The sequence below is a fragment of the Paramormyrops kingsleyae genome, chromosome 24, assembly GCF_048594095.1.
Source record: "Paramormyrops kingsleyae isolate MSU_618 chromosome 24, PKINGS_0.4, whole genome shotgun sequence".
Taxonomy (NCBI): Eukaryota; Metazoa; Chordata; class Actinopteri; order Osteoglossiformes; family Mormyridae; genus Paramormyrops; species Paramormyrops kingsleyae.
In genome coordinates this window covers 2,422,015-2,444,838 of record NC_132820.1, presented here as the reverse complement: position 1 = coordinate 2,444,838, position 22,824 = coordinate 2,422,015, and the positions used below count along the sequence as shown (strand labels likewise).

The 22,824-nt window shown below is 49.3% G+C and overlaps 1 protein-coding gene across 2 annotated transcripts in view; it reads left to right on the top strand.

Moving 5' to 3' along the window:
* LOC111855424 (neurexin-2-like) overlaps positions 1-22,824 on the top strand; it is a 589,098-nt gene that overhangs the window by 25,411 nt on the left and 540,863 nt on the right. For both annotated transcript variants that reach the window (XM_072706252.1, XM_023834418.2), the window contains exon 2: positions 7,315-7,494. The gene's annotated coding sequence lies outside the window, so the exon portion shown is untranslated. The remainder of the gene's footprint in view (positions 1-7,314; positions 7,495-22,824) is intronic.

Genomic DNA, 22,824 nt, shown 5'->3' with positions numbered 1-22,824 from the left:
CGTCATAATGCGGTGCCGGGGTTAATTAAATGCGAGGGAGGTTGTGCGCTGCTGGTGTGCAGTGCAGGTGCTTGTTGCGTGTTTATCCACGCGTCAGGACCGTGTGCCTGATATCGCTCTCGTTTTAGGGACTCAGCTGAGTGGGAATGTCGACAGGATTGGCCACGTCTGGGTGCTTCGGGTTATTTGGATTGATAACACAGTTGGTTTGATAACCCCCCCCCTGCTGTTAATGAATGACAATTTGGAACAAGCTACACAGTTTTATTATGTGAGAGCTGTGGAAAATGTGCAGCCGTTACAAAAGCATACGGTACCAGGTACCACCTCTGCTTTTAATGTATTTGCCTCCGTTTTAGCTGCTATTCACCTTATAGTAAAAGGCCTCAAGGCAATGAAGTTATACATATCAAATATCTCAGCGACCTAGAGAAGCGTTCAGCAGCTTTAGATTTTCTCTAATTTTCGCCTCTTCAAAACAGCTCCCTTTGCTTCAATGACAGCATTGCAGACTCTTGGCGTTCCTTCAACCAACACACCCTCGACATTTGGGCAGCATGATGGCGCTGTTGTTCATCTGGTCGCCTCTGGAAACCAGGGGTTGAGTCTCCACCATGGCTCCATATGTGTGAAGTTCTCATGTTCTCCCCGTGTCATTGTGAAGTTTCCTCCCGATTTTCCAGTTCCCCCCCACAGCCAAATTGTCCACAGGGGTGAACGGTGTGTGAATAGTGTGTCAGTGTGAGGACGAACGGGACGAGGCGGCGTGGAGGACACACGGGATGAGGCGGCGTGGAGGACGAACGGGACGGGGCGGCGTGGAGGACGCGCGGGACGGGGAGGCGTGGAGGACGAGCGGGACGGGGCGGCGTGGAGGACGAGCGGGACGGGGCGGCGTGGAGGACGCGCGGGACGGGGCGGCGTGGAGGACGAGCGGGACGGGGCTGCGTGGAGGACGAGCGGGACGGGGCTGCGTGGAGGACGCGCGGGACGGGGAGGCGTGGAGGACGCGCGGGACGGGGCGGCGTGGAGGACGCGCGGGACGGGGCGGCGTGGAGGACGAGCGGGACGGGGCTGCGTGGAGGACGCGCGGGACGGGGCGGCGTGGAGGACGAGCGGGACGGGGCTGCGTGGAGGACGAGCGGGACGGGGAGGCGTGGAGGACGAGCGGGACGGGGCTGCGTGGAGGACGCGCGGGACGGGGCGGCGTGGAGGACGAGCGGGACGGGGCTGCGTGGAGGACGCGCGGGACGGGGCGGCGTGGAGGACGAGCGGGAAATGATGTTTACAAGTCTTTCTCTCTTTTTTTTTTAAGCCACATACGGTCCTGATTTGCAGCGTTCATGAATACGTTGAGGCCACCTTGAAATTCGTTACTCTTTTAATCGCCTTCTTTAAGTCCCACTGATATCATTCTGATCAATTTTTCAAATATGATTTTGTTTTTTTTTTTTAATATGACCGTCCTCAGGTGTGATTCAGATTGATTCTCCCTAACAGATCCCTTGACTTTCAGCCATTTCTGTTTGACAGCATCATTGTCTTTATCGTGTTTATTTCTTAATGGTACTGTTGGTCTGCATCCTCCCAGCATCCGCCAGTGTAATGTTTAGCTGGTATTCATTATTTTTTATCGTTTTCGCATATTTATTTTTAGAGCTGTCTGCCTTTCATCATGTCAAGGCCATCTGCTCTCATCCGGAAACACAGAAAGTATCGCCGTTTGCGTTGTCTACATCGTGGCTATGCATTTTCTGTCTACATCACGCTTTTGTGCTGATGATGTCATACAGATTGCAACCGAAAAGCTATTCGATTTGCAATTAAATGTGCCTTTTTGTCAAGGATATGCCTTAATTCCGATTTATTGTTTTTGTGTAATTTCAAAGGAAAATTCACCTGTCATCATGTAATTTGTTTTTGACACGAGCCTCGCTGTGTGTTTTCGCCCTTCATAACTGTCACTGTTTGCGGTCTCCGTGTGAGCAGGTCATGTGACAGACCAATATGAATACTGATTTTCCCTCTCTGGGGTGTCGCTTATGTCTATATGTGAGCTGAGGTTCTTCTGTTTGTTCTCAAAACCTGCTTCACTTGAGTCAACCTTAAGATGCTGTGAAAAATGCTTGATATCAACGGTTGGGGCCAGATGCAGGTAAATGGAACACTTGCCAAAAGACACTAAGCTAGACATCCATGCAAAATTAATAACTCTACTATCAGGACTCTAATGAAGGCATCTGGAACATTCTCCCTCAGCTCCGAAAACGGGAATTAACTCATAAGCAGGAAACCACTCTCACCTGGATTTTGTCAGTGCCTCAAATTCTCCCTCCTCCGACTGCTGAGCTAAGCTATCTTGGGCCATCAACCAGCCATTGATATTGCGCCAATTATGGACTGAAATCCATGTGCTGCTAATTCCTCCTCAGCCTCCTCCGTGTATTTAGTCAGTATAGGGCTTAATTATAAATTTATACCATGAACTATCCTGTGAATACGCGTGCTGGGCTCTCGCTCGCTTCCAGTGAGTCTAGCGATGGCGGTATTCGCAGCCTAAGGCGACCAACGTGGGTCCCGGATGTCGTGGGTGAATTACGCAGCCTGGGTGCATCCAAGCCGACTTTCATGTGGTTTTACGCGGCTAACGGGCCTCAGTTATGGCGAGAGAGGAGAAAATACCGCTCCCCCCCCCCCTATTAAATCCATCTCGCTGATATGTGGGAGTGGGTCAAGACAAATGAACTTATGGCTTGTGGGGAAGATAATCGTGCAGCTGCGCCGTGGCCGTGCGGAGGTGGAGGCCATTGGCAAGGAGGTGCTTCAGGTGGGGGCTCGACCGCTACGTCAGGTGGAAGCTCATTGGCTGTAGCAGAGGAGTACCGATCTCCCCAGTGGGGAAAGACAATATGGAAAAGGTCCAGAAGAAGAAGATCGGCCACTGCAAGGCCCTTGGAGAGGCCTGGGTGGGGGATCTAAGCTGCCTGCCTGCCAGCTGCAAGCCCCCGCCCTGTCCCTGCGTGTGGAATGCTGGGGCCGCCAGTGAGGCGCATGCTTCCTGCATGCTCTGACGCACTGCCTGCTCCGTAATTGCAAATCTCACTGCGCCACGCCTCACGGGCCACCTGTCAGCAGGAGGGGCACCGCGGTTTCGTGAGGGGGGGGGGGGGGGATGATGGATACTTTGAGTCGGGAGAATGGCAGGATGAAATTGAAGCGTTCTCAAGGCGCGGTGTCCGCCTGCAGGGTGTGAATTAGGAAAAGTGAAATGTCTATGGAGCTGAAAGACTGTGGACTCTCATTAGTAGGCGGGGCTATCAGTGATGGGCAGGGCTATTAATTATGGGTGGGGCTATTTGTGATGGGCAGGGCTATCAATGGTGGGTTACTAATAACCATGAGATTTCGTATCGCACCCCCACTGCTGATATCTCATTTGGGCTCCAGGACGTCAGATTGCTGTGCAGATCTTTTCAACATGGCTGACATCCAGGATGCTAACTTGAAAAAGTGGAGGTCGAGTGCTCGGGAGAGTAACCAAAGCTCGTCTAGCTGCTGCAGTTAGGCACTATGATGATGTTGGTCTGAATATATGATAGAGCATTGACATTTTGTGTGTATCTCTAGGTGTCTTATTGACAGAAAATTGCCCCAACCAAAGCAGTCACTGACTGAACGTACAGGAAGCCCCGGTGCCCATACTGATCAGATTCCGATTAACCCCTTCGTGGCCCTGGCTCTCTTCCGGCGCGCTGGCGTACCCCATGCAGTGTACCCCATGCAGTGTAACCCATGCAGTGTAACCCGGCCCTGACATCCAGCTCCGTGAAATTCCCTTCAGACTCTTTGTCAGCACAGGATGCAACACAAAATGCGATTATGGAGGTTAAACTCCAAGCTCAGTTCTTACAGCAAAGCCCCTCTGTTTCCTCTTAGCCCCCGGACCACGTCCCTTTCCCCATGCCCCCCCCCCCACCCCGATGCCCCTTGTTACGGACACTCTGCCCCCTCAGCCAAAGCTGACGTCTCTTTGACACCCTTCCTCGTGACAAGTTAATGCCCTTTTACACCGCATGGCCTAAGTCACCGTGAAATATCGGCATCGCATTTCAGCTACTGTAGCTTATTTTTTATTCTTTTTCTTTATGCGGAAAGAGAAGCAGGAAAGACATTTAGTTTGCGGAGCACAGGAAGTAGAAACTTCACTAGTGAACCGCAGAAATTAAAACACTTAGAAATGGACATATAGGATTTCTGTTATAATAGCAGTTAATGTATGATAATTAAACAATTTTAATCATTGATCCCCCAGAGGTCATTAAAAAATGACACTATAACAGTGTGTGTGTGTGTGTGTGTGTGTATGAGCAGCTGAGAGATTCATTTAGGAGACATGAAAAAGGCTGGGATGCAGGACCATCTTCATCTCCGCCGTCAGGCCGCAAGCCCTGGCCGGGCTCTCTGAAGGGCCTGGCGCCCCGCCGTACAGACGGAGCGCGTCTCCAAGGTCAGCGGAGGGCAGATATCAACCCGCGGCACGCAACAAGTCCAATTAGCTTCAAACGTTAGTGGGGGCAGCTGGGACACTTCAGTCCTACCGACTATCAGGACGAGTTACAGGCTAATGCGGTGAGCCCCCGTGAGCAGGGGGGGAATGATGATAATAATAATAATAATAATAATAATAATAATAATGACAGTAATAATAATAACAGCAGTAATAATAATTATTATAACAGTAATAGTAATAATAATAATAACAACAATAATAACAATAATAATAACAGTAATAATAATAATAATAGTAATAATAATTGATAATGATATATGGATTAAAGCATCTTCTAAAGAAATCTTAATAAATCTTTAAGTCTGAGTGTCTGCCTGGGTTACATGTGTGTGGAGTTTGCATGTTCTCCCCGTGTCGTTGTGGGGTTTGCATGTTCTCCCCGTGTCGTTGTGGAGTTTGCATGTTCTCCTCGTGTCGTCGTGGAGTTTGCATGTTCTCCCCGTGTCGTCGTGGAGTTTGCATGTTCTCCCCGTGTCGTCGTGGAGTTTGCATGTTCTCCCCGTGTCGTCGTGGAGTTTGCATGTTCTCCCCGTGTCGTCGTGGAGTTTGCATGTTCTCCCCGTGTCGTCGTGGGGTTTGCATGTTCTCCCCGTGTCGTCGTGGAGTTTGCATGTTCTCCCCGTGTCGTCGTGGGGTTTGCATGTTCTCCCCGTGTCGTCGTGGAGTTTGCATGTTCTCCCCGTGTCGTCGTGGAGTTTGCATGTTCTCCCCGTGTCGTCGTGGGGTTTGCATGTTCTCCCCGTGTCGCTGTGGAGTTTGCATGTTCTCCCCGTGTCGTTGTGGGGTTTCCTCTGGGTGCTCCGGTTTCACCCCACAGTCCAAAAAACACACACACACTGAGGTTAATTGGAGGTACAAAATTGCCCATAGGTGTGTGTGTGTGAGTGTGTGGTGTGTGAGTGTGTATGTGAATGGTGTGTGAGTGTGTGGTGTGTGAGTGAATGATGTGTGAGTGTGAGTGTGAATGGTGTGTGAGTGTGAGTGTGCCCTGCAGTGGGTTGGTGGGCCATCCTGGGTTGTTCCCTGCCTTGTGCCCGTAAGCCCCAGACCCCCCATGACCCTGAATAGCACAAGCGGTTACAGAAGATGGATGGATGGATGGATATTATGCATTTTTATAATATTGAAAAAGCGGAATCAGGCAGTCTCTAGAGCAACTGGGGCCCAAAAAATGACCCTGAGAGCCACAGGGACCACAACCTAACCCACAACCTAACCCACTAAGCCACACAACACCCTAGAAGCCAGTTAACAAATCCATTAAGTAATTGGCTCACAAGATTTAAATTTCTATTTTTATAAAATATATTTATTTATATTTTTGTTTTAAATTTACATATTGCAGAAACGTTTTTACTAAAATAAATGAATAAACAAACAAACAACTTACATAGATAGATATATTGATTGATTGATTGATTGATTCTCTCCCAACTGTTAATCCAGTGCAGGGCTCTCAGTAAATAAATAGTCAGTAAAAATCCTTCCATATGTTCCTGCATCTGTTCATTTGTCCATCCATCCATCTTCAAAGTGCTCATCCTGTTCAAGGTCGTGGGAGGCTCTGGAGTAATCAATAAAAAAATAAGTGAAATCAAGTCAAACTTAATGAATGTAATACGAAACTAACACTAATTCAAAACAACGTTATCACTGACCCCAAATTGACGAAGTACACTTATTCTCCATTTTTTTGATTCTCAATTTTAATCTCTTGATCGTTTTGTTTGTACTTTAAAACTGTAAAGTAATATGTGTGATTATATAACGGTTTGTTTCTAAATGGCGTCAAGTAAGGTTATGTAGGTTTTTGTTATATTTGTAATATGACCAGTTGCAGAATTTTGCATTTAGGGATCAATTTGACCTGTAAACTTAATGCGCAGTGTGAGTGTTGAAGCTGAGCGTTATATTTCCTGAATGGTAAACGGGGTTGTGCAGCGGCTCAGTGGGAAAGCCATGTTGTGTCACACTTCCAGGGTTGGAGGGTCAAATACTGCCTTTGGTCTGTGTGCGTTCGGCCGGCACCTTCTGCCCATGCTATCCCCATGTTCTCCACATGTTGCATGCATGTGTGTATGTACGATGCGATAGGCAGGCATCCCATCCAGGACCAGCAAGGGGCAGCCTCCAGGTGACCCTAACCAGGATAAGCGGTTAAACGATTCATAAATGGGAAATGTTTAATATTGTTTAGAATCTCAGGTATATCGTTGCCAAATGAAAACCAGCCAGTGTATTTTGCGTGACTATTTTTTAAAGCTATAATTTCAGATGCTTTTTGCCTTACAGATTGATTACATTTAGTTTCTCTTCGTCATTTTATAATGCTGATAATGGAACGTGATACGATTATAGTATTTAAGGCATTTGCTTCTTAAATTCCCCGTGACATCACAAATAAAATCCGGATTCCCTTCCGCGTTTAAGTAACTAGGGAGGTGCCCTGTCAGATGAAAAATAATGTCTAAAATAACGGAGGGGGGGGGGGCGAAGTATTACGACTAAACTACTCCTGGTTGGCCATGTTAACTACCGATCATATGAAATTATGATTGGCCGGTGAGGCCATCAATCACTGTGATTGGAACGTGCATTCTTAAGTCAAGAAAATGGTGATAGGCGATTGGACAACCGCTCTGCTAATTACGCACTACTTTCGGAGGGATTAGCCAATGGGAGTGAGATGGGGAGTGGCGAGTAGGCGGGCCCGACGGTGATGCTGATGCTGCTCTCTATTGCAGGGATGCAGGTGGATCGGCTGGGCTGGCGCCGTCTGCATCTGTTCGCGGGAGAGGGAAAAAGAACTGCATTACATTTTTCGTGGACGAGTTAAATAAATAAAAAAAAGATCATTAACAACCCTGGAATAATACAACACTCTTTACAGAGTTTCCAGGCCGGATCACTTGATACGACACAAAGTAAGCACCTTAACTTAATGCCATCGATTTTATATTTAGAACAAATTGTTTGTTTTATTTCCAGCGTCGCTACATCGAGTGTAGCAACACCGTAACGATACCTATGGTGTGGCAGTATGCGACAATGAGATCGACCGATGGCAATGTTTTTACTTAAGGTAGTTAAAAAGTATTGTTTGAGAAAATGTGTGATTATAGCATTTGCCATTAAATACAATGTTTTGTACTGGTATGGTAAAACGTGGGTTATTGTGTGTATGTATGCATTTCGTAATGCTTAGATATATTCTATTGTAGTTCACTGGTTGGCGAATCAATGCACATTATCTGGACGGTCATACTTAGATCGGGAAATTGGGAAAGGAAAGAGCGAACGTATGATCGGGATCATATCGTATATATGCGGGCAGTAGGTGCTTTGTTTTTTTCCAGCCTATAATTGTTTTTACCCTTTTTTAAAAGCACATAATTACAAACGGTGATCCGCGCATTACCGAAGTTCATATAAATAAGGCAGTGTAGTGTTCCACATGCTTTAAACCGTCATTGTATCTCCTTATCAAATGCGCCGATATTAAACCGCGAGCAGTCAGCGACCAAATTCCACGCTGGAGAAGAGTTTTATTTATCAGTCTCATTTTAAATGACCAGTATTTATGTATAACGTTTTTCATCCCGCTCACATGCAGATAAGACAGCAGAAAGCCATAATAAGCGCCTGTGCCGGAAAACAGCTACTGCTTTACCAAATACGCAGGACTGAAAACGCATTTCTGTCGTTTCCAGAGCCCCGTGGTCTCCGTGGCCATGCAGGTCATTCATTTATACGAATCATTTCAGTTAAATGTTATGGCCGGTGACGCGATTAGCCATTTACTCCGGTGTTGCTGTCTGCCTTCGCTAAAATGATGATGGGGAAGTTTTTTTTTTCTTCTGGAGAGCATATAATAATATCGGCAATATTATTATATAAAGCTTCAGGCGATCTGTTCACTTAAAAGTCCGGTTTTCTTGGAAAATTATTTGAGAGGCGGTGATGAGACGGTGTGTCTGCGTGTGTGTGACAGGGGGTGTGAGGCGAACATGGGGGGGCGGCCGCCTAATAGACTCGCCTAATAGAGCAGACTTAAAATTAAATAAAAGCTAAACGGGGACATGTGTGAGCGGCTTGTTGCGGGTTATTTAACCGTCTTTCACATCATAAATCGTAATATTTCATAGTAATACACCTCATGTAATTCAGGCCACGGTTCTTGGCTTATGCTGAATACGGTGAATATAACCGTGGGATATCTGTCATTCCCGGAGTTTCCTTCACGCCTGTAAATGACGGTGCGCTTCAGCTCATACTTCCTTTCGACTTTATCTAGCACTATTTTAACATTCAGGAGCATATTGCCATGGTAAAGTTTTAAAACGCGCCTCCTGAAAGGGACTGCGCGAAAACAGAAGTGCACCGGCGAAGCACATCATGCAACAATGCGAGCGGGCAGCTTTTCTCTTTTACAAGGTGCCCGTTGTTGTCGTCCTTGATGTGTCGTTTGGCTGGATGTTACTGCAAAATCGATGTTTATTCGGGCTCTTAAGGAGCCCGCGAGCCGGGTGCCGAGCATCAGCCCCGTAAGTGTCAGCACTGCACGCACTGTCACTGGCTGGCGAGCAGACCCTCACTGGAGAGCCTGTCTCTGTCATTTCATACGCATTCAGCTGCCAGTGCCGCGAGCCGCCTAGCCAGCCGATAATTACATTTGATAGTGCCATGTTTTTTCATGTTTTTTGCCCGATCTATTCTTCACAATGGAATGTAATAGTTAAAAAAAACACATTCCTTTCAACAGATGCTCATGAATATTTCATTCCAATAAAATATTTTTTTTGAATCAGATAATGTTATTTATTTGGTACTTATTTGGTAAACTAGGTTGGGTTAGGGTTGGCAAAGAATGTAAAGGGATTAAATTACATAGAAATATTTATCCCTGTTCTTCAGAACATACCAATTATAGCTACTTCACCAAATGTATTAAGCATACTCCTGTTTTTGGTATAATATTCACATCTCAGTCCGTGTCCAATACTTTTATTTTGGCCTCATACAAAAGACTTGAGGATGCAGTGGTCACACCTTCATAATATACTCCATTCGAGTGGTTTCAGGTGCAGGATGACCTATTGAACTAATGGAAGGCGACATTTCTGTGAAGCCAAACTGCTACCAAATGGTGATTACACCAAAAAGACCCAAGGAACCCAAATCTACTGCATGAATAAGCAAACAAGGACACAAGCAGAAGTTATTGTAGGCTTTGCTGTTGTATATGAACTTTAACCCTTCAAGCAGGGGCGCCGCTAAGGGGGGGAAAGTTGGGACAATTCTAAGGGCCCACGCCCTTTAGGGCCCCCCAGAGATCTGCTTTATTAATAATAAGTTACCGTAGGGGGGCCCAACCTCATATTTTGTCATAGGGCCCAAAATTGCTAGCGGCGCCCCTGCCTTCAAGTAAGACCTTTATTTTTTTTTTCCATCTCAATAGTTCATTGAGTGAAATATTAGACTTTTTCTTGATGTCCAGTATATATAGAATTTTATGGAGAAATGTCTTCTCAATTATTAGTCTTCAGCTAAGCATGCTGGCTCCTCATAGATTGAAACATCATCCAGTGGTCACTTGGTTCTCATTGTCCTTAATCATTCAGTCACACGGTATGGCTTCCTCTGGCCAGCGGACAAAAAACTGTCTCCTAAGTAATATATCCTCTGACCGCGAATGGCCAGAGAGAGCAGCCCGGAGTGAGGCGTGCCTGGCAGCTTCCCGATTTAGACCAGGCCGCGGTGACTTTGAGGCTTGTGATCCTGATGTTTACTTACTGAGAGCTTAGACGTGCGAGAAGCGATCCGAGCAGAACCGCGTGACACGGGGGCAGGGAATTGGGACTTTATTTTGGGTGGGAATGATTTAGTCAAACCAGCTGTGGAATGAACAGCAAACTGTCGATTCGGCATCAAGAATGGAGACACAGCAGCTGTGGGATTGGGGATTATAACCCCCCCCCCCACACACACACACACACACACACACACACACCTCCCAGGACGGCTACAATGTTTACAGTGCAGGTTTTAAAAACATGGTTGTGACAGGAGCTGATGGCTGGAGAGGAGGACGAGGAGAAGAGTGTCATGAAGTCCTGGTGGCTGACCTTTATATATATATATAACCAGAAATCTCATTCGGGGACGAATCGGGAGTGCCGTCTCATCTAAGCCCCGGCCAATCACAAACCCGGTGAAAAGCATTAAACATACACACACACACAGGTGAGAGAGAGAGAGAGAGAGCAAGAGGCTCTCACACTCAGCTGGGTCATAACTACTATGATGTCCATGTTCCATGTTTATGAAATAATCAGATTGTAAAATGTACCTTTATAATTGTCTTAAGCTCTATAGCCTCCCATCTGTTTCCTGGCATAAAGAAACTTACTTGACAATGTTTGCATTTTATGCCCTTTGTTCATTCGCTCATTCATTCATTCATTTAGAAAAAAGAAGTGCATTAAGGAGACATTTAAGCCTGCCTCTCTGTCACCAAATAATTGAAGTATTTAAGCTTAATATTCCTGTAATTCCACATTTACTGGCCAATCTGCTTCATTAACTCAAAAGGAGACTGAAAGGAAGTTTGAAAAAGTTCAAAAAAGCAAAGCGACAGGAAGGAAAGACCGTTTTAACGGTAACAAAGAAATCTGCATGAATCCGTCCCTCTGCTTCTTACTCTGCATTAATGACGGGAAACACCTGCCTGTATTCAGTCTGGCTTTCATCTGGAAGCCGCCTTCTCGGTGTGACCTCTGCACGCAGCCATCTTTGTACTTTTGCACACGTCGTCGTTTTTGATGGATCATTAGTGTTCATCATTTCTTGAAAATGTCTTTAAGAATAGTCATGACGGCCTGGGGCTAAATTGTAGCAGATAGGAAATAAACATGTACGCCTTTGCGATTTCTGATCGTCTGAGTTCCAGTTCATTGGGATTCGTGAGGAATGTGAATAGAAATCAATCGGCCCATCAATGCACATTTTGCGTAAGTGCTGATATGACTTAGGCTCACAATGAACCTGGAGCCCGTGCTATGAAGCGGAGTCCAGCGCATTCCAGAGCGGCGTCACAATGGGATATCGACGGATATGCTGAATTCTTCTTGACAATGGTACCATGGCTAAAGACTCCATGGTAGGCAGGTGTGCTTCCTGCAGTCCTTGTCCTAGTTATTAAGCCCTTTATCGTTGTTGACTCATTGTGACTATTGAGATGTCATTTCCCTAAAATGTTCCGTCGGGCTTTTCAGGAACACAGACTAGCACGTCCCTTTGTACTGCCGCTACCAATCGTTGGCTCATCCATTACTCATTATGACCACCGATTGTGCTGGTTGTATCCCAGTCCCACTCTTCCACTGCTGAATCATACTATACTCTTTAAATAAAATCCAAGACGCTCCGTGAAGACTCATACTTCAATGCTTCATTTTTTTTTCTCTGTTCCCGGACACTTTCTGAAGCATATCCCAGGAAAGGTCATACTCAACGCTAGGATTCCGCCCGCCATGAGCAAAAGAGCAAATCTGATCTTTTTAATGGGCCGTATAAGCGCTTTATGAAGATCTTAAGGGGGCGCAGCTGAAATAAATTCCTGAAGAGTTCAGATCTGCGGATTGTCTGATCTATATCCATCTCAGCGACGTGACGCGATCTCGGCCAGATTGGTCCTGTTATCTGGGGGTTGTTATTGGTGGGGGGGGGGAGGGTGTATTTCCGGGTTGCCAGGTTGGGCAGGGGATTCCAGCTGGGGGCCTGTTTCTACAGTGCATGTGTGTTGGCGATGTAGGCCAGGTGAGTGCAGGGGCACTGGAGACCCCTCACAGGGGGGGCTTCTCAGGTGGGGGAGGAACGGGAATCCAGTTCCGCCGTAATGGCTCAGTTGGCTGTAGAAGCGTGCGGAAGGTAGCTGGGAGACGGGCCTGGGATTGTCACAGTGCTCGTCTAGCATGCAACCTCCTCAGTGCGGATTCAGCTCTGCAGCCCTTTGTGTCTTCAGCTAGTGTTTGGATCTATGAGCGGCTCGTCAACGCGGTTCACCGTTCGGTGAGCATGGATTTATTCCTGTCATGGACGTCTCGTTAACAAATAAATGCATGGACTATAGCATAGATATTTACTGGTCATGCAAGACCGCTTCTAAATGACCCATTTAATAGCACATACATGCAATCAATCTCTCCAGTCCTGCCCAATCAGCAACTGGGTGCTCTAATCCTGCCCAATCGCTGACCGGTCACGTTAATCCTGTCCAATCACTAATCAGTCCCCGTAATCCTGTCCAGTCACATGTCAGTTGCTGCTGGATTGGTTGATAATGCTGTTCAGTGACAAACCAGGCTGTTTCACATCGTCGTTCCATCAGGTGAGGGAGCACATAGGAGAGAAAACAAAATGAGAGTGTGCAATTACCCAGCCCTTGGGTTCTTTCACATTTCTGTTTGATTTCGGATAAGCCCCGGTGAGGGGACGAGCCCATTCCGCTCCCCGCCGGCCGCGACCTCGCTCCCGGGGAGATAAAGGTGACGACTCGTGCTGTACCGAGCCGAATGCCAATGGTTCGATCCGTCGAGGAGACAACTGTTTGGGATGACCTCTCCTGAGCCTCCGTAAATCTGCCTCATTCTTCCACGCACTGTTATGGATTTTTGTGTGTGTGTGTGTTTTTTCTCAGCTGTCAGGAGGGACGTGCATGGAGATTTGTCTCGCTGTGACCTCTGCTGGTCTGGCCATGCTCTGTGGTTTTAAAGTGACAAGCAGGCGGACGGGAAAAGCTCCCCGACTCAGAGGGGCCTCCTCAGGCTCAGGCATCCGTTAGACGGCCCCGCCGCCACCCACAGGGCCTTCGAAGGACCCTCACATCAAATAAGACAAGCGGTGATCGTCATGGTTACGCTCATTAGCCTTTGTTACTTATTTACATTTGTTTCTGTGTATTTCATGGTGTAAGCGGCACCTAAGCTTGCTGTAGGGTGGCGTCAGCGTGTTTGCAGAAAGTGTGGATTTCGGGGCAGTTCTTGGGAGCAAACTCGCCCGGTTGGCATTAGAATGTGCCGGCAAACGCATCTTTAACCCGTCCGCGGGCTGACTCAGCGGGTTCCTCTATGGATGCCGCGTAGGTCCTCAGATGACATATCTGGGGGGAGACAGCCACCAGCAATGCCAGGGAAAGAGAGAGAGAGAAGGAGAGAGAGAGAGAGAGAGAGAGAGTGTGTGTGAAAATATTAATGCTGCAGATGGGTCCCCAGCTCAGGCTGGCTCAGCGACACATGTTTCCTCTGACAGCTGTGCTCCCCGCGACCCCATAAACACTGGCTCTCCCCCCTCTGACTGCTTCTCTTAATTCTCATCCAAGGCTTGAGCCAAAATTAGACAGATAAATAAAATCAAACACCTCCCCTGGACTTCTTGAGTGTCAGCGTTTGAGGGAACTAATTATCGAATTTGTTAAGAAAGAAAAAAATACAATTATAATTATAAATAAACAAACGGGCTTTAAGAAAAGTATGCGGGCGGCAGCTGGTTTTAACCTGTAGCTACCTCTGCCGCCATTTTCCCTTAGAATAATGCAGCAGAACTGCAGTGGCAGCCTGAGTTGCAGTGGGGTCCCATGCGAGGTTGCCCATAATGCGACAGGGACAGGGGTGGGGCTGCAGGGATGCCACCCACACCTTCTTCCCCCTAAGGCACATCTTTAGCCCTCCCTCTTTGTGCAGACCTCACACCAGGGGCAGCGCTGAGTCCCTGCACTCTGTCTAAATAGGAAAGACCTCCTCCTTATTACCAACCCTCACACCAGGGGCAGCACTGAGTCCCTGCACTCTGTCTAAATAGGAAAGACCTCCTCCTTATTACCAACCCTCACACCAGGGGCAGCACTGAGTCCCTGCACTCTGTCTAAATAGGAAAGACCTCCTCCTTATTACCAACCCTCACACCAGGGGCAGCACTGAGTCCCTGCACTCTGTCTAAATAGGAAAGACCTCCTCCTTATTACCAACCCTCACAGCAGGGGGCAGCACTGAGTCCCTGCACTCTGTCTAAATAGGAAAGACCTCCTCCTTATTACCAACCCCCACAGCAGGGGGCAGCACTGAGTCCCTGCACTCTGTCTAAATAGGAAAGACCTCCTCCATATTACCAACCCTCACAGCAGGGGGCAGCACTGAGTCCCTGCACTCTGTCTAAATAGGAAGGACCTCCTCCTTATTACCAACCCTCACAGCAGGGGGCAGCGCTGAGTCACTGCACTCTGTCTAAATAGGAAAGACCTCCTCCTTATTACCAACCCTCACAGCAGGGGGCAGCACTAAGTCACTGCACTCTGTCTAAATAGGAAAGACCTCCTCCTTATTACCAACCCTCACAGCAGGGGGCAGCGCTGAGACCTGCACTCTGTCTAAATAGGAAAGACCTCCTCCTTATTACCGACCCTCACAGCAGGGGGCAGCGCTGAGTCCCTGCACTCTGTCTAAATAGGAAAGACCTCCTCCTTATTACCAACCCTCACAGCAGGGGGCAGCGCTGAGTCCCTGCACTCTGTCTAAATAGGAAAGACCTCCTCCATATTACCAACCCTCACAGCAGGGGGCAGCACTGAGTCACTGCACTCTGTCTAAATAGGAAAGACCTCCTCCTTATTACCAACCCTCACAGCAGGGGGCAGCACTGAGTCCCTGCACTCTGTCTAAATAGGAAAGACCTCCTCCTTATTACCAACCCTCACAGCAGGGGGCAGCACTGAGTCACTGCACTCTGTCTAAATAGGAAAGACCTCCTCCTTATTACCAACCCTCACAGCAGGGGGCAGCACTGAGTCCCTGCACTCTGTCTAAATAGGAAAGACCTCCTCCATATTACCAACCCTCACAGCAGGGGGCAGCGCTGAGTCACTGCACTCTGTCTAAATAGGAAAGACCTCCTCCTTATTACCAACCCTCACAGCAGGGGGCAGCACTGAGTCCCTGCACTCTGTCTAAATAGGAAAGACCTCCTCCATATTACCGACCCTCACAGCAGGGGGCAGCGCTGAGACCTGCACTCTGTCTAAATAGGAAAGACCTCCTCCTTATTACCGACCCTCACAGCAGGGGGCAGCGCTGAGACCTGCACTCTGTCTAAATAGGAAAGACCTCCTCCATATTACCGACCCTCACAGCAGAGAGCAGCACTGAGACCTGCACTCTGTCTAAATAGGAAAGACCTCCTCCATATTACCAACCCTCACAGCAGGGGGCAGCGCTGAGTCCCTGCACTCTGTCTAAATAGGAAAGACCTCCTCCATATTACCGACCCTCACAGCAGGGGGCAGCGCTGAGACCTGCACTCTGTCTAAATAGGAAAGACCTCCTCCATATTACCGACCCTCACAGCAGGGGGGAGCGCTGAGACCTGCACTCTGTCTAAATAGGAAAGACCTCCTCCATATTACCGACCCTCACAGCAGGGGGCAGCGCTGAGTCCCTGCACTCTGTCTAAATAGGAAAGACCTCCTCCATATTACCGACCCTCACAGCAGGGGGCAGCGCTGAGTCCTGCACCGTACATATGCTGGCAGGCGCTATCTTTGCATGTTCCGATCTCTTGTCCACGATGGGCTCTCATGCCTCTGAGTTTTACTGGCTCCTTTTTGCCTCTCTGTGGGTTAATTGCATAGTTAATACCATGTGTAACCTGCCCGTGACATTTTCGGTGCGTCCTGTAGTTTAATGCCTTTTGCAGTATTTATAATGAGAATATGGCACAGAGTAGGCAGCTGCCGACTGAGGCCTCACGGACACTGAATTATTCAGCACGCGGAGACCTGTAACTTTCTGCATCTTTCGTGCTCGTTCTGGCATGACGTGGCCTGAGGACTTTTCGAGATGAAGCCACTTGGAACTAAGAGAGAGGATAGAGGTTCCTGACCAGCGTTCGTCCTTTGTGAAAGTCAAAAACGTGAGGGATGACTCTGAGTCGGGCGCGGACCTTGTTCCGGGCTGTAGGGGGCGCCGATGCCCCGCCCTCCTTACCCGGGATATACGACGCGTGGTACGTGCCGGTGATGTATAATGCTGTTAGCCGACACGCGGTGCTGCCGACAGCTGGACAGAGGCTGTGTGTGTGGGGAGCCCCCCTGTCGACCCCCCCCCCCGCCCCCACGCCCGCCAAGGTCGAGGGTGCGCCAGGGGGGGGGGTGGGCACTCCGGGGCCGGCGGTTCCTGTCTCTAGCGGTGAACCGCATTCCGAGGGGCTTTTAATCAAGGCCGACGCGTGACTCAGCATGATCCGGTCGCCAAAAAGCCGAGTTATTTCCCTAGACAACGAGGAGAGAAAGGTCGCGGTTTATCCTGCTCTTTGTTTATTTCCTTTCGCCTGCTCTGGAATGGGCACCCCCTAGGAGCGAAAGCGACGGCCGCCGGTTATTCTCAGCCCTGACCTTAAATCCCAGAAGCTGCTCGATGGGACGACGTTCCCGCTCTCCCTGACATTCCCATAATGCCCCTGGGAAAGCAGAGACTGTATGGGCAAAAAAAACCAAAAACATGATGATATGATATGGGGGCGGGGCCTGTCTTGGGTGTCATGTGACCAGGTGTGTCGATCTGATACAAGCTGCCCGTGTCCTGCTCCTCCATGTTCTATTCCTGTTTTCTCTCTCTGCTCTGATTCTCTGCCATCCCGTTCCTTTGCACTCCTGGTACCGGTGCGTTTGCTGGCACCTCCTCCATCGCTGCCCCGTTTGTGTGAGCCCCGGTTCCCCAAATAGAAGCCGCCCCCCCCCCGCCCCGCATCCATCGGCATGTCGCACGGCTCTGTGTCTCATGCCGGTGGGCGTGGCGGCCGCCTCCCGTGTCTTTCCCGCGCTCGCAAAGACAGCCCGAGGACGCCGGGCCCTGACGCCAATCCCAGCGGCCCCTCCGCAATCTCACTGTACCTCCCACTACTTTATTTTAGCGTGCGGCAGCTGAGCCAAGCTGCTGCAGACCGCTGAGCCCACGAGGGGCCGTCGATGGGAATAATTTATAGCAGGAGGGATGCATCACGCCATGATCCTCTCCCTGTGTAGCGCGCCGCCACGCCGCGGCCCGTAGACTCCGCCCAGAACGCCTCCAGCATCCTGAACGCAGAAGAAAGCGCCCGTGCACGTACGCGGAACGTTCCGGAAAAAACTGGTCCCGCTACTTTGATGTCGCACAGCGGTAGGGAGTTGAGTGAGGGATTGTGGGGTGTGGGGGGGTCTCCCTGAGCGTGAAGCCTCGAGGGTGGGGGCTTGCATAGAGCCTGCGGTCTGTGGCTGAACGTCCATTATCACCGGCACTAACCCAGACAGCGAGCAGCTGTTCCGGAAACGAGGCGGTGATGGCCACTGGATTCCCTGCGTGGGGGCGGGTGGAGCCTTGCCATCCGCATTCTGCCTCCCTCACCTCCCCGCCCTTGTCAGGCGCCGAGCAGGACGCAGATTTACGGCGCCCCCCCCTGGCGGCACGCAGATGATCGCCTCATCAGCCGGCGTGTAAATCTGCGGATGTTTAACAGGCGTCTCTCTTTGGCATCAATCAGCCCCCCCGGCTTGGGCTGCGACGCGGCAATAGTGCGTGCCGACCGTGGAGGAGGGGGGACGGGGTGAGGCAGGCAGGTGGTGGGGGGGAGCTTGTATTCCAATGCAATGGAGTGTATTGGTTTGTTTTAGTTCAGACGCCATTGTCTCCACATTTGAGGAGGGGGCGCAGTGAATATGGAGCCCATCTGGGGATTCCTGCATGGCCAAGGGTATTCGGGGGGGTCAGATATTGTGGTTAATACTATATAACTGAGCCTTTATAAATCTGTAAACACTCTGGTGATGGCCTAGTGCCCTAAAGTCTGGGTGCATCCATGGTCAGTGTTTGATATCTGGGGGGGGCAACTTAATAATTTAAAGGCCAAGGTCAGTTTATTGGGGGAGGGGGGGTGAATGAAACCACATGAAAAATTGGGAGAGGGTGCGTGAACTGCAGAACGGACGCCATCTGAGTTTGGGCCCAATTTGTGCTCATAAAAGTGCCCAGAATGCATTGCAGGTGTATGTCTGCATGGCGATTCTCCATGCACAGAAAGCACGCCTCGCGTGATTGGTAGCTGGCAAGTGAAGTAATGTGGCCCAGCTGGAGTGCAGCGGCTGGTTTTGGCGGCCTGGGCGTGCCGACGCCGTCCCTGACCGGCGTCTCTGTGGTGCCAAGGGAGACCCCACTCAGACGATTCCCGTTTCGGGGCATCGGCAGGGTTAGGGTTAGGGTTAGGGTTAGGGTTAGCCTGCTGGGCTGTGGGGACGCTGGCCTCTGCATCGAGCTCCAGACGGACGCACGCTGGCCTCGACGAAGTCCCGGCAGGACCGTACGGTGACCCTCGACGAGGTCCCGGCAGGACCGTACGGTGACTGGGGCCTCCAGCAAGAGGCTTGACATCTTTCTTTTTCTGTCTCGGAAGCCGAGGGTCCAGAAACTTCTCCTCTCCATTAAACCTCACAGAATAGCCCCCGGTGCCATTTTGGTTCGTTTGTTAATGAGATCCAAGGTCTTCCAGTTGGATTCTGGGGCCGTGAATTTAATTTTTAACCTCACCTTTCAGGAAAGTTGTTCTCTTTCCTGTAACATAAATCATTAATACAGGCACGATCCTGGGCAAATGATCCTCCAGATCATTCTGGTGTTTGGATTCATCCGGAGCTGCAACGTGGATGACGGCGAGAAGCCCTGACGCGTTGCCCCAGCAGGGTTTGGGGTCTGAACCTTGCTCTGTACGCGTGGAGGTCCCATGCTTTCCTCATGTTGCGTGAGCTTCTTCCCACGGCCTGAAGAGTTTAGGCTCATCTACATTTTATTTATTTATCACACATTGTTATCGAAAGCAATGGACGTTTTTGAGAGAGCAGGGTCACTCCCTGGACAACTGAAGGCTAGAGGCCTTTGCTCAAGGGCCCAAACTCATCTCAATTTCAATTCATTTTAGTGCATTTTCGCAACATTACATTGTATCAAAGTGCTTTACATTATTATACAAGCCCCCAGTGAGCAGCCAGAGGGGACAGTAGCAGGGAAAAACTCCCTAGATAGAAGAAACCAGACCCAAAGGGGGAGCCCATCCTCCAGGGGGCAGCAGAGGAAACCCTATCCAGACCCAAAGTAGGAGCCCAGCCTCCAGGGGGCAGCAGAGGAAACCCTATCCAGACCCAAAGGGGGAGCCCAGCCTCCAGGGGGCAGCAGAGGAAGCCCTAACCCTAACCAGACTCAAAGGGTGAGCCCATCCTCCAGGAAGCAGCAGAGGAAGTCAAATGAGCAGGATGGTAAAGTTTCAAGTGTCCCAATTTTAACCACTCCGTTGATCCTGGGATTCAAACCAGTAACCTTCCAATCACAAGTGTAATGTCCAAACCTGCTAAACCACGCACTGCTAGAATAAGCACCTCTCATTCATGCAGGGGTGCCGTAAGGTGGGGGAAAGTGACAGGGGGCCGAGAAAATTTAGAAAGTAGCTGGATTGGTCTGCACTGGGGGGCCCAATATCTCTAGCAACGCCCCTAAGTGTCTGCCGGGTGATGGACTGTAATCCGGCGCATGGTGCCCCCCCAGCCTCGTGGCCCATGTTGCCTGGGAATGGCTCCCCACACCCCGAGGTCCCAGACCTGGCTAAGCGGTTCGAAGATGGATGTATGGAGCAGTGACAGTCACCTGGGATAACAAAAAAAAAGCCCCCAGCCTACGATTGCTGACGCGTCTCCCCGCCTGTGATTGTCAGCACGCCTCAGATATGTCCATGTGATCCGCGCCATGCCTGCTATCGCCGCCACCGGCCGTCGCGCTCGTTTATCTCATCCCGTCATATATTTTTCATGCGTTCCTGTCGTTTATCAGCCGGATAGTGGGTCAGGCGGTTGGCATGCACGTCCATTCCCCGCGCCGAGGATGCCGAGGGCGGGTGCCGGTGGCGGGGGGCAAACGGGGGCCACGCGCACTGGCATGTGCTTCGCCAGGCGGGTGGTGACTGATGGGCGGCCCTTCGGAGCGCCGCTGGGGGAAGGAAACGCGCCAAAACGCGCTCCGGGTGTAAATGCAGGCGGCTCGGCTGGTCTGAGACGCACAGATCGCGCACCATGGGCCCCGTGGCCCCTGCTGTTGTGTGTCGCATTTTGACCCCTGCTGTGCTTAGGCTGTGCAGGCCTGTAACCCCCCCCCCCATCAGTGTTGGTTCTTACCCCCCAATAGCTGCAGAGACTGGCGGGCCCTGCTTTCTCTCAGTCTGCAAATGGGCATTGCTTTGGACAAAAGTGTCTATAAAATAAATAAGACTGTAAATGCTTCTGTTCAAATCAACAGCCAATCACAAGCCACGGAGAGTTGGCCACGACTAAGACTGCAAACATTCAACCCGCAAAACCAGCTCCAGCACATTTTGGTTTTTTTTGGGGGGGGGGGGGGGTGTGAAATTCGTTATTTTCATTGATACACTTCAGAGATCTAATTGGAAACAGGAAGTAGTATAAAAGGCAATTAAAAATAGACTTTCAAATCTGAAAATGTTGCATTCTTGTGTTGGGGTCCGCAGCTTCTTCTGCAGCTAAAATTAATGCGGCGGCAGCGTGGAATTGCTAAAGGCTGGCAGCTGCTGGCAGCTTGCAGTCGACACGTTAGCAGCCACTGGTGTAAATTCCAAAAACTGTAAAACTGTGACTTTGAGTACCTCGCATCGTGATGGCTGGCGAATTCAATAATGACTCAAGACCTTGCTTGGATCCCTCAGTAATAAACTGTAATAACTTAACTGTGATAACTTAACGCCCCCATAAAAAGGGGCATAACCCAGAAACATTTTAGATTTGCCCATAAAGTCGACCGTGGCCGCGATTACTAACAGAGTGCATGGTTCAGCATTCAGGCCTGTAGTCTGGGTATCCATTTGGGGCCCTGGGTGACTGTGACCACACACAGACCTTGTGTGACAGGGACTGCATCGGTGATTTGTGAAATGTAAACAAGAATTACTCACAAAGAAAAAACAGTAAAAACATCAAGACACTGCCATGAGCTGCTGCCACATATAATCTGGAGAATTAGCTTAGAAGCTAATGCATATCTTTTAAGCTCATGGGAGTTTCACTTACATAAAGGTGCTCTGAGGGCAGAACGAAAAATAATTGCTTCAGAGAGATAACCAATCAGATTGTAGTGGAGGTGGGTCCAACTAATTGGAGGAGGTGGGACCTAGACATCTGATTGGTTGATCCTGCCTCCTGTAGTTGTTTGGATCCACCTCTTCTACAATCTGATTGGTTATCTCTCTGAACCAATCATTTTTCACTCTGCCCCAGAACACTTTTGTGTAAGTAAATCTCCCTTGAGTGTCTTTTAATGACAGAGCTGAAAAGGGGAATTAGCCAGTAATTTTCACACTGAAAGAGAGAGAAATAGAAATGCAATTGAGCTTTATGTTCATCCTTTGATATTGGACAGTATGCTGTTGACCCAACTAGCATTAGGTTGAAATTAAGTGTTTCTATTTTTATCAGTGATATTTAATTGCTGCCATTTATCTCAGTAGTAGCCTATAAGATGAGGTTGAATTAATTTCATCCATCCATCCATTTACCCCTCCATCCATCTTCCATCCATCTATCTTCTATCCACTTATCTGGGTCAGCCGGGATCCCTGGCAGCAAACCCAGGCAAGGGGGGGGGGGACAGTTAGGACGAATCCATGGGCCCCGGAGTGACAGGGGCCCTAAAAAAATTTGGAAAATGACTGGATTTTTCTGTAAAGGGGGCCCCAATATGATATGCTGTCATGGGACTCTTGAAATGCCTCTGCACCCGGGACATGAATCGCGAGGTGAATAATTATGTTTTAAAATATTTTCTATTTTGGCAGTTTAATCATAGTTCTGTTTTGAAATAAACATAGAAGTAGTTTTTAAATTAAATGCAAAACTGTTTAAATAAAAGCAACCAAAATGAATAATTATGTAACATGTTTCAGTTATTTCCTGCTGTTGATGTAGGACAGTACCTCACAAACTCTGAATATATTTCGTCTTTAGAAAGCTGTTGCGACTCGTGGCTGAATGGTCCCCGATTCCGGCTTGATGACCGCACATCTACATGCGCGCTCATCTGTAAGCCTGGCGCGGGCATGGAGGCTGCCGTGCGCGGTCACGGGGGCTGCGGTTCTCCTTCATGGAGAGTCTCCGCCGCGTGGAGGGTTTCGCAGAGGCGGGA